A 10,171-nucleotide genomic window follows, 5' to 3' on the forward strand; every position below is an offset into this window, starting at 1 on the left:
AGTTATGAGTGGATTTCACGTCTGAAAAAGTGGATTTCACTTGTCAAAATGTGGATTTCATTTCGATTTCCAAAAAATTGCTCTAACTTCTTCATTTATTGATATATTTCAATAAAATTTGAAATGTAAGCTCTTTATTAGGCACTTTCCAAAACGTATTCAAAAAATAAAAATTACTAATTGATAAAACTGAGTTAGGAGTGGATTTCACTTCTCGAAAACTGGATTTCACCTCGATTTCCGATCTATTTTCGAAAAATTGCTCTAACTTCTTCATTTTTTGACCAATTTCAATAAAATTTGAAATATAAACCCTTTATGAGGCACTTTCTAATAATTATACAAAAACAGAAAATTATTTATTAAAATTAATGAGTTATGAGTGGATTTCACTTATCGGAATCTGGATTTCACCTCGATTTCCGATCTATTTTTGGAAAAAAATGAAAAATTGCTCTAACTTCTTCATTTTTTGACCAATTTCAATAAAATTTGAAATATAAACCCTTTATGAGGCATTTTCTAATAATTATACAAAAACAGAAAATTATTTATTAAAATTAATGAGTGGATTTCACCTATCGGAATCTGGATTTCACCTCGATTTCCGATCTATTTTTGGAAAAAATGAAAAATTGCTCTAACTTCTTTATTTTTTGACCAATTTCAATAAAATTTGAAATATAAACCCTTCATGAGGCACTTTCTAATATGTATACAAAAAAAAAATAAATTATTAATTAAAATAACTGAGTTCTGAGTGGATTTCACGTTTTGAGTGGATTTCACGTTTTGAGTGGATTTCACGTGAAATCCACTGGATTCCTGTAGCACCCCGCACCCCACCACATGTTTGCACCCCGTGTGACGTCACACATATCCCGGCATTCAAGACTGACCCGGCAAACCCCGGCAAAGAACTTATTTTATGAATGAAAGCTATTAAGAAATAAATCATACGCGGTTAAAGAGTTAATGTCATGTAATATTTTGTGAAATAGCTTTTATGTTTCAAATGATTTTTTTCAGCAGCAATCGAACTATTGTATTTGTTTGAGTAAATTATTTGGATTATACCTATCACAGTGTGTCAACGTTATGCCTATTGTTATTTTGGACTATAGGGTGTAGTTTTTAGAGTCATACACAATATGGCGGCGATTATGCGGAAATGAAATTGAATGTTACTTCGAACACGTTCTTCTACAAAATAACCGACCTGTATTTAGTGCTATTGCTTTAACATCAATCGAAGCAAAAATGGCATCAATGTATGCGTCTAAAAATGTTAAATTTAGATGGAGACAATCCAGAAATGAGCTGCCAGGAAGTGATCGATTTCGGACACGAAGGTACATGTACATTAGTCTGAAATAATCGGCCTGAAATAATAGACGTGTTATACGGGATTCTTCCAATCCCTAACGTCTAAACGGTTTTGTGCAAAAAGCGGGGGTGTTTGAAAAATATTGAAATTGTATTAAGTGAAGTATTTTATGGTTGAAATGGATAATAAAGTAAAGATTTATATTCATATTTTTCCATGGAAGTGCAAAGCTATTTTGCAAAAAAACAAGCATTTAATGCATTAAAACACATTATTCACCTTTTCACTAAAAGGAAAGTTGACTGACACAGACAACATTTATGCCAAGTGGAACAACTTGACCCAATCGTAATAATTCGGCCACCTCCGACAAGCTTCGAGATAATACAATCGTAACAACTCGGCCTTGGCCGAACAATCTGAACACCTCAGCCAGTATCCAACAGGGATTGACTATCTTGAAGCTTACCGAAGATGGCGAGTTGTTACAATTGATGGCCGAAATGTTCCGATTGTTGTAAAATTGTGAACTGCAGCCTTGCAGGTGCCCTTCATGTATATATTGTTATGTTTGACAGAATGAAATGAAGAAAAAACCATCAAACTCATAATTATTTGCTTGATATTACTTTTTGGTTACGGAATTTATATAAAATAACATTAGGCCAAAAAAAAAAATATGTCTGGTTCAGGAAACCCGACCGACCCTATTTTTTACCCGCCGACCCTAAACTTTTTTTTCGAAATCGCGGCCGAAAACCGCTATACTGCGTATTGAAAATTTTCTTTTCTGTAGCTATTGCTCTTTGGGTTAATAGAGCGCGTTTATATCGATCTTTGGGTTAATAGAGCGCACAACAATGGCGGCGCCCATGGCATGTTCACCAGCCACTTTGATGGCCATAAAACTCCAAAAATGTGAACATGGAGCAGAGCGGCAGGTCATGAAAGCGGTCCAGCATGGTTGCACAGCTTCGGAAGTATTCGAGGAGCTCCATGGGCCAACCAACCCCAAACTGTTTGCCACCAAATATGAAGCCGCAACTAGTTTAGGCCCGGTGTATGTATTGAAGAATATGAATACATAATGGGCAAATGTTAAACTGTAAAACTCTTTTTAAGATTTTTTCCATGTGCTTTCTGTCAGTGCATGTAGTTGAAAATGCAGTGACTAGTAACTGTATCTATCATAGTCTAAAATAATAGACGTGTTATACGGGATTCTTCCAATCCCTAACGTCTAAACGGGAATGTGCAAAAAACGGGGGTGTTTAAAAATATTGAAATTGTTTTAAGTGAAGTATTTTATGGTTGAAATTGATCATAAAGAGTTATATTCATATTTTACCATGTAAGTGAAATGTTATTTTGCACTAAACAAGCATTAAGTGCATTAAAACAAGTTGTTTACCTTTCCAATAAAACGAAAGTTGACTGACACAGACAACAATTATGCGAAGGGGAACAACTCAATACAATCGTAATAGCTCGGCCTCCTCCGACAAAGCTTCGAGATAGACCTCGTTATACAATCGTAACAACTCGGCCATGGCCGAAATGTTCCGAGCGATTTAAAACTGTGCCCTAAAGCCTTGCAGGTGCCCTTCATGTATATATCGTTATGTTTTGACAGAATGAAATGAAAAAAAGCCGTCAAACTCATAATTATAAGTTGGATATTTATTTTTTTGTGTACGGAACTAATATAAAATAACATTATCTGGTAATATTTCTTGTTTTTATGATATTTTATAGACGCTATATGCTTTAACCCGGAATCCTGATTGGAACAACTACCCACTTTTGATACTAAACAATTTGTACGTGAAGGATTTGCCATATCAAAAATCTAAAAAAAATCCGTCAACGTACAATTATTTGGACTATATCTATCACTGCTAGATTTTTTGGCAAACATTTTATCATTGGAGTGTTGAATTGTACACTGTCATATGTTTGAAAACTTATATAAAGTAAAAAGTACCAACCCCTTTAAGTAAAAGTATCAGAAGATTTTCAGTGAATGTCATTAAATATATATCAGTGAAAAAATTGCCATGTCATTGAATGTACGCATTTTGTACTTTAATAATTGTGTTTGGGAAATATATCAACAGTCAATTAATAATATTAAACTCACAAAGTATTGGATAATACTTCTAACCTGGACCCCTAGGTCCTCAGTGCACTAAGGTTGCCTAGCTAATGCCTTATATGATTTTGTGCAACACCACTCACAATGTGCATTTGTTACAATGACAGAATTCACAAAAGAGATGTATTAAAGTGACTTATCTTTACAAGATATTTTAAACAAAATTGTCGACAGAAATCTTTAAAAAATGGAATTTTTATAAAATACTAGGTTGTACATGAATCTCTTTTGTGAACTCTTTGTGCAGGTTAGCATTGTACAGAGGGTGACTAAAAGGCATAGGGTACATAAACAGCAAGCATAGAAAAGGAAAATAATGTGAATAAACAAAGATGATACATGGTTAGATAGATTAGATAGATTTATTCGACATAAAAAATTGCATATAACATGACAAATACAAATTTAAACATGTATAAACATATATAACATTTATGTCAAGGATAACACAAAAATCACATTATGAGGTAAAATAAAACCTTATTTCCATTGTGGTCCTTACAGATAATACAGGGTTGAAATGCTCTGTTATTATGTGGTTAAATGACTGCATTGAAACAAGCACACATCACAATACCACATGCTGGGAGTTACAAAGTGATCTGACTGCTCTGTGCATCGTCTACACATAGACAACATACGTCCAAAAACAAAAAAAAAAAAAAAAATGGAAAAAATGCCTACCCTCCTAATTTTTTGGGACAACGTTTCCTGAACCAGACATATTTTTTTTTTTGGCCTTATCTGGTAATATTTCTTGTTTTTATGATATGTTATGGATGCAATATGCTTTAACCCGGAATCCCGATCGGAATAACTACCCACTTTTCGTACAAAACAATTTGTACGTGAAGGATTTGCTGTATCAAAAATCGTAAAAAAATCTGTCAACGTACAATTATTTGGACTAGAAGGTACATCTAGCTGATCTACATCTCTAAGTCTAAATATTTGTACGTTGACGGACTCTTTTTACTATTAAAAAAAAATGTATATATATATGTGGCAAATCCTTCACTACAACATCTTCATGTTACTTTCAATTCAGAGTTGATTATTCACTAAATTTTTTTCGCATTTTCAATTGTTGTTTAACCTGAAACGTCTCAACCATCAAAAAAGAACATATATGCTTCAATAGTCATAAAAAATAGACGTGTTATATGGGATTCTTCCAATCCCTTACGTCTAATCAGGTTTGTGCAAAACAGGGTGGGGGTTGAAAGATATTGAAATCTTAGTTAGATAAGTATTATATGTTTGAAATAGATATTAAAGGTTTATATTCGTATTTTAGTTATTAACATGTAAGTGCAAAGATTTTTTTCACAAAACAAGCATTTAATGCATTTAAACACAACCATTTTACATCTATGTAAATCTATGCACCGCAGCCTTGCAGGTGATCTTCATGTATAACAGTTTATATCATTATGTTTCGACAGTATGAAATGAAGAAAAACACTCATCAAACTCATAATAATTCGTCAGCTTTTATTTTTTGTGTACATAACTCATATTTTAGATATATATAATTATCTGACCCGGAATCCCAATCGGAATAGCTACCCACTTTTGGTACAAAAAAATTGTATGTGAAGGATATGCCATTTCAAAATTTGTAAAAAGATCAGTTAAGTTACTATTATTTGGACTAGAGATTCAAGTGTTTGATTTATTGTCTCTATAATGTATAATGCACCTGCCAATTGTAGAGCCAAGCTGGGAGCTGCCTAAAAATCAGTTACCCAGTTAGCTCAGTTTGACAGATCTCCATGCAAGTGTTCACATGGTCGTGGGTTCAAGCACCATACCAGTAGCATCTTTTCTCAAAGGTTTGCTTTAGAACCCATCATCCAGGAGTAAACAATTATGATTTTTTTATTAAATATCACAGGCCATGTTCTTTTGTAAACTTTCAGATTGAGAAGTGCCTGGATACAAGGCTAGTATTGTTAACATCATCTGATACAATCAACTGGAACAAAGCTGAAATGGCTGCCTGACCTGACTTAAAAATTGGATGGCAGTACATCAGACTAGAAGATTACAAGTACTGAGGTGGACAAAATGAAACCTGAGCCTACCAAAGCTGACAGATTGCACAAGAAACACATAAATGCAGGTATTTACTGAGATATTGTAATTATTTTTTGAAACTTCTCATTCATTTAGGAAGTTCAGTTGAAACAGAGTTGGCAAAAAAAATGAACAAAGGTACAAACATTTTGAATTCTAATTCAAATGAGAACTTTACTGGCCAGCACAGAATGGTAAAATGCTAGTCTACCAATATAAATGTGCCTGGTTCGAATCAGTAAAGCTGATGAATGTACTGGTTGTGTAGCCAGGATGTGAGTAGGTCTGCACTTGGCTGATAATGCATATCATATGTTTAAGCTGCACTCTCACAGATTGTCTGTTTTACCAACTCTTTTTTTATTTCTTGGTCTTGTAATGAATTATTTTATGCGAATTTCTGAACACTGGACATAACAGACAACTGGAAAAAGGGGATCGCTGCTTTCTTATATTAATTCAGTCAAAAAAGACAACTGAAAATATTGGAACGCTGTTTTCTTATTTTAATACGGTCAAAAGATGATGTTCTGTGCCAAAAATCTCATTATTAGTAAAGCGTTAGTAATGCTTTTAACCATAAAACCAATAGTTACAAATGTAAATATAAAAAACATGATCTTATCTTTTGTCAGCAGTCTTATTTCATCAGTTTTCATACTGCTTTTCATTAGCTTATTCCACTGAAGGCAAAAAGTAAAAGAAGTTGTCAAAACCTTCAATCTGTGACTGAGAGTGCAGCACTCTTACAGATTGAATGTTTTGACTACTTTATTTATTTTTTGTCTTGGAACGGGCCAATTTATGTGAAAATGCATCTTAACCATTCATATAAGATTGCTGACAATAAAATGTCAGAAAATGTTTATATTTAAGTTCAAAATGTTTTATGTATTTTTCTTAAACCGTTAGTAACGCTTTAAGCCATAAAACCTTTGTTTTCGACCTGAAATATGGAAGTCTGCAATCTAATATTTTGTCAGTAGTCTTATATCACTGGTTTGCAGATATTTTAGCAAAAAAATAGGTCATTCCAAGACAAAAAATACAAAAGTTGTAAAAACAGTAAATCTGTGAGAGTGCAGCTTTAAATAACTAAATGTTTTGATTTTGCTCAATTTTCACCTAAAATCTAAAAGTTTTGTGGCATCTAAATGGTTTGTTTTTAACAACATTACATGTGCATATGTATATATTTGTTCTTAAATTTGTAATTTAGATTGGAAGATTCATTCTCTGAAAAGTAGAAAAGGGCATGTTACATACTGTTATCACTGCCATGACAGAAACCATATTGAGGAGCTGGTCCACCTGTAGGAAGAATTGCGTTATTGGCTGGAGCAGCACTATTACCCAGCCATACACCATCACTTAGTTTGTCATAGGGAGCATTTCTGAGCAGTTATGGAGACCACTAACTATGCAGGTATGTCATAATCAAAATCTTGGTTTATATATTTTTTTTATAATTTAGCATCTGTTGAGAAGAAATTTATTTCTAGATTGAAGGCATGTACTATAGATTGATGCCAAAAAATATATTTCTTATTTTAATGCATTATCATGTCTAACTCATTTGACTTAAATGATCAAAGCAAAAGAAATGCAAATGATTAATCTGCAGATATACAAATGTAAGCTTTTTTAACTGGGGAAATTGTTGCCACTTGTCTATTAATTAAAGAACACATTTATAATTTATAATGTTTAATCTGTACACAAATCATATGCCTTCTTTGTTTTAACCATCAATGTCAAAGAGTCCAGCATGATAATGCATTAAATTGAAAAAAATGCATTAATTTATATGAACACTTTAAAACAAAGACATTTCCTAAATCCAATAAAAAATAATTGAATATTGATGCAGAGTTCAGTTAGAATATAATATAACTTTTTTGCAGTTGTTGCAGTGAAACTTAAACCAGTGTGTTTTCTGTGGAGATAAAGAGATAGTGTCCAGCAATGAAGACCCAACTCAAGATCTGACCTTGTAAGGCCAATATGAAATAACTGTGTGGGAAAATGGGAAAAACCTGCAGTCAGGAATGCACGGAAATCATCAAAAGAACAGTGTTAAATTAATCTTGAATAACTTGACATTTATTTTGTTTGACATATTTATTCATGGTGCAGTGAAAACATTCTTTTTTTCTCATGGTTATTTAAATTTAGAATTGATAGGAGGGAACATCACTATGTAGTTTCATGTTCATAGTCAGATCAAAACCCATGTACATGGCCAAATGAGCATTCGAAAATATCAAAATGGTACTTGTTGTATGTCTGTCTGACAGTAGACCAAAGCTTTTCCGGGTGATAACTCTACAATTCCTAGACCTATTGTCAAACTTGACATGAAAGTTTGGTTTAACCAGAAGATGACCCCTTTTGATTTTAGGGGTAATATGGTCAAAGGTCACAGTGACCTTGAACAGGAAGGTGTCAAACCATACATCTGACTGATAAGTTGACAATGCCTGCACCTATGGTCCTCAAACTCAACATGGAGGCTAAGTCTGACTATTAGAAGATCCTATTGATTTAAAGGGTCATTGGGTCAAAAGTCAAGGTCACAGTGACCTTGAATGCTAAAAGGTTGTACTAATAATGACTGGACAAAGCCTGCACCCATGGCCCTTGAACAACTTTACTTTGGGGTTGGGCCTGACCAGTAGGTGAGCCCTATTGATTTGTCAAAGACCATTGAACGCAAAAAGCTTGCCTGTGTGAGAACTCGACAAATTCTGCACCCATGGCCTTCAAACCTGAAATTTAGGTTTGGGGTGACCAGCAGATGACCCCTTTGGATTTGGAGGTCAAGGTCACATCTCCAATATTGGTCATTAAAACTATGTCATTTACTTATTCCCTGCTGCTAAGAGGATACATGTTTATCAGCAAATATCAGCCATCATCTGAATATGAGTGAAAACTGTACCAACTTAACCCTCATACTTTGAATAGCATAATCTTAAAACTGCCTCAAAGGCATCTTTTGTCAATGAAAAACCAGCTGTCATTTCGGTCCATGCATATTTCATTCAATTGTCCAGATATTCTTGACAACATGGCGCTAATTAATGCTGCAGGTTTGTTTCATGGTATGATGCCACAGCACCATGCAGATTTGTTTTCACTTTTATATCAAAGAAAGTAACTCGAGCACATATTTTGTAGATATGTGGACTCTGTTGATAGAAGTTCTGGGAGGCATTTTTAGGCTTAAAAGAGCATCATTTTAAAGTATTTTTTATTATGTCCCTTGAATCTTGGGTATAGTTTCTATTGTATTTGCATTTTAAAGACATTGGCTTCAACAGACCCTAATGAAATGAAGGAATGTAATTGCTTACTGAAACTGTTATAAGCGACGTCATAAATTGAAGCAATTTTAACATAATGAATATGCATTTAACTAATTTAAAGCGGTTCAAAATTAGGAAATTTGAATTAAGAATCTTGTAGGCCATTGGATACATGATTAAGTAGGGCCAATATATTTGTGCTTATTATAATAACATTTATCCTTCTTCATCTACCTTAAAGAGTGTTCATCATTTGTATGAAATCATTTGATCACGTTTCATTTGAAAGAACTTTGCGGTAGTGTTTGCTTGCTTAAGTTACGTCAAGCAGCGCTTTCAGCGCTTTGATTGTCGGGAGGGGAAACCCCTCCCGAACCATCCCCTCTAAAACAAATTATGAATTACTTTGATTTCATTATTTGTGCTGAAGTGTTTTTTCTTTAATTTCATTCATACATCTTTATCGCTTAAAGTATTCGCGAGTCATCTGCCCCACTCTGCCATGACAATTTTTTTTTATTCAATAAACATTTTTTATTTAAAGTGGGTTGAAGTGTGTTTGGGTTAGGACCAGCAGCTGAGTTAGCTCTGAGTAGCCGAATCACCTCACTGGGCATAATTACACTCAGGTTACCCACAATCGTGGCAGCAGTAAAAGAGCAGAAGTGCCTACATGTCGGCCTAAATGGTTAAAGGGACTGTGTCACAGATCTATAAGCACCAAAAAAGTTTTTTTCTGTAACAAATCTCTGGACACCGACTTGCTAATCACGCATAAGGAATGAATTCTTCCTGGTAATCTTTTCCAGTGGAGAAATATGAAATATCTCCTGAACTTTAATAAATTGTAAACTATGTGATACTTCAGTAAGTTTCAATGCATTGTACACATTGATGCCAAATTTATGATATTTTTCGACAATTTTCATTTTGTTTCGCTATTTTATCATCTGTGAGACAGCCCCTTTAATGGGCGGACGAGTCTAGTCTGTGTAAGTTGAAACCAGCTGCCCATTTAACTCCGTTGGCAAGAGCGCCGTGCTAGTGTTCCTGCGTTCGTGAGTCTGAGCCCCACACCAGGCTCACTTTTCTTCTCAGATTTACCATAAGCTAGTCCACCTAAATGGCCGTCAATGAGTCTTTTGACAATTTTTAGACTATGGCAGACTCGTGACGTCCACCATCCCAGCAAAAAGTAGCAAACGTGCCTTGCGCAGAGGATCCTCGCGGCCACAATTTTTAAATTATCTTCGTTATGAATTCATATTTCTACGAAAATATCATTGCCTACTATCAATCATT

General features: G+C 34.2%; 1 long non-coding RNA gene across 1 annotated transcript; it reads left to right on the forward strand.

The window, feature by feature from the left end:
- The first annotated feature begins 1,152 nt into the window (after nt 1-1,152).
- On the forward strand, nt 1,153-7,883 carry LOC128205383 (uncharacterized). The gene is made up of 4 exons (XR_008256233.1): nt 1,153-1,352; nt 5,405-5,607; nt 6,781-6,987; nt 7,466-7,883. It is a non-coding gene; the product is annotated as an uncharacterized LOC128205383 (long non-coding RNA).
- The last annotated feature ends 2,288 nt before the right edge of the window (nt 7,884-10,171 follow it).

Source organism: Mya arenaria, chromosome 10, assembly GCF_026914265.1.
Source record: "Mya arenaria isolate MELC-2E11 chromosome 10, ASM2691426v1".
In the NCBI taxonomy this organism is placed as follows: Eukaryota; Metazoa; Mollusca; class Bivalvia; order Myida; family Myidae; genus Mya; species Mya arenaria.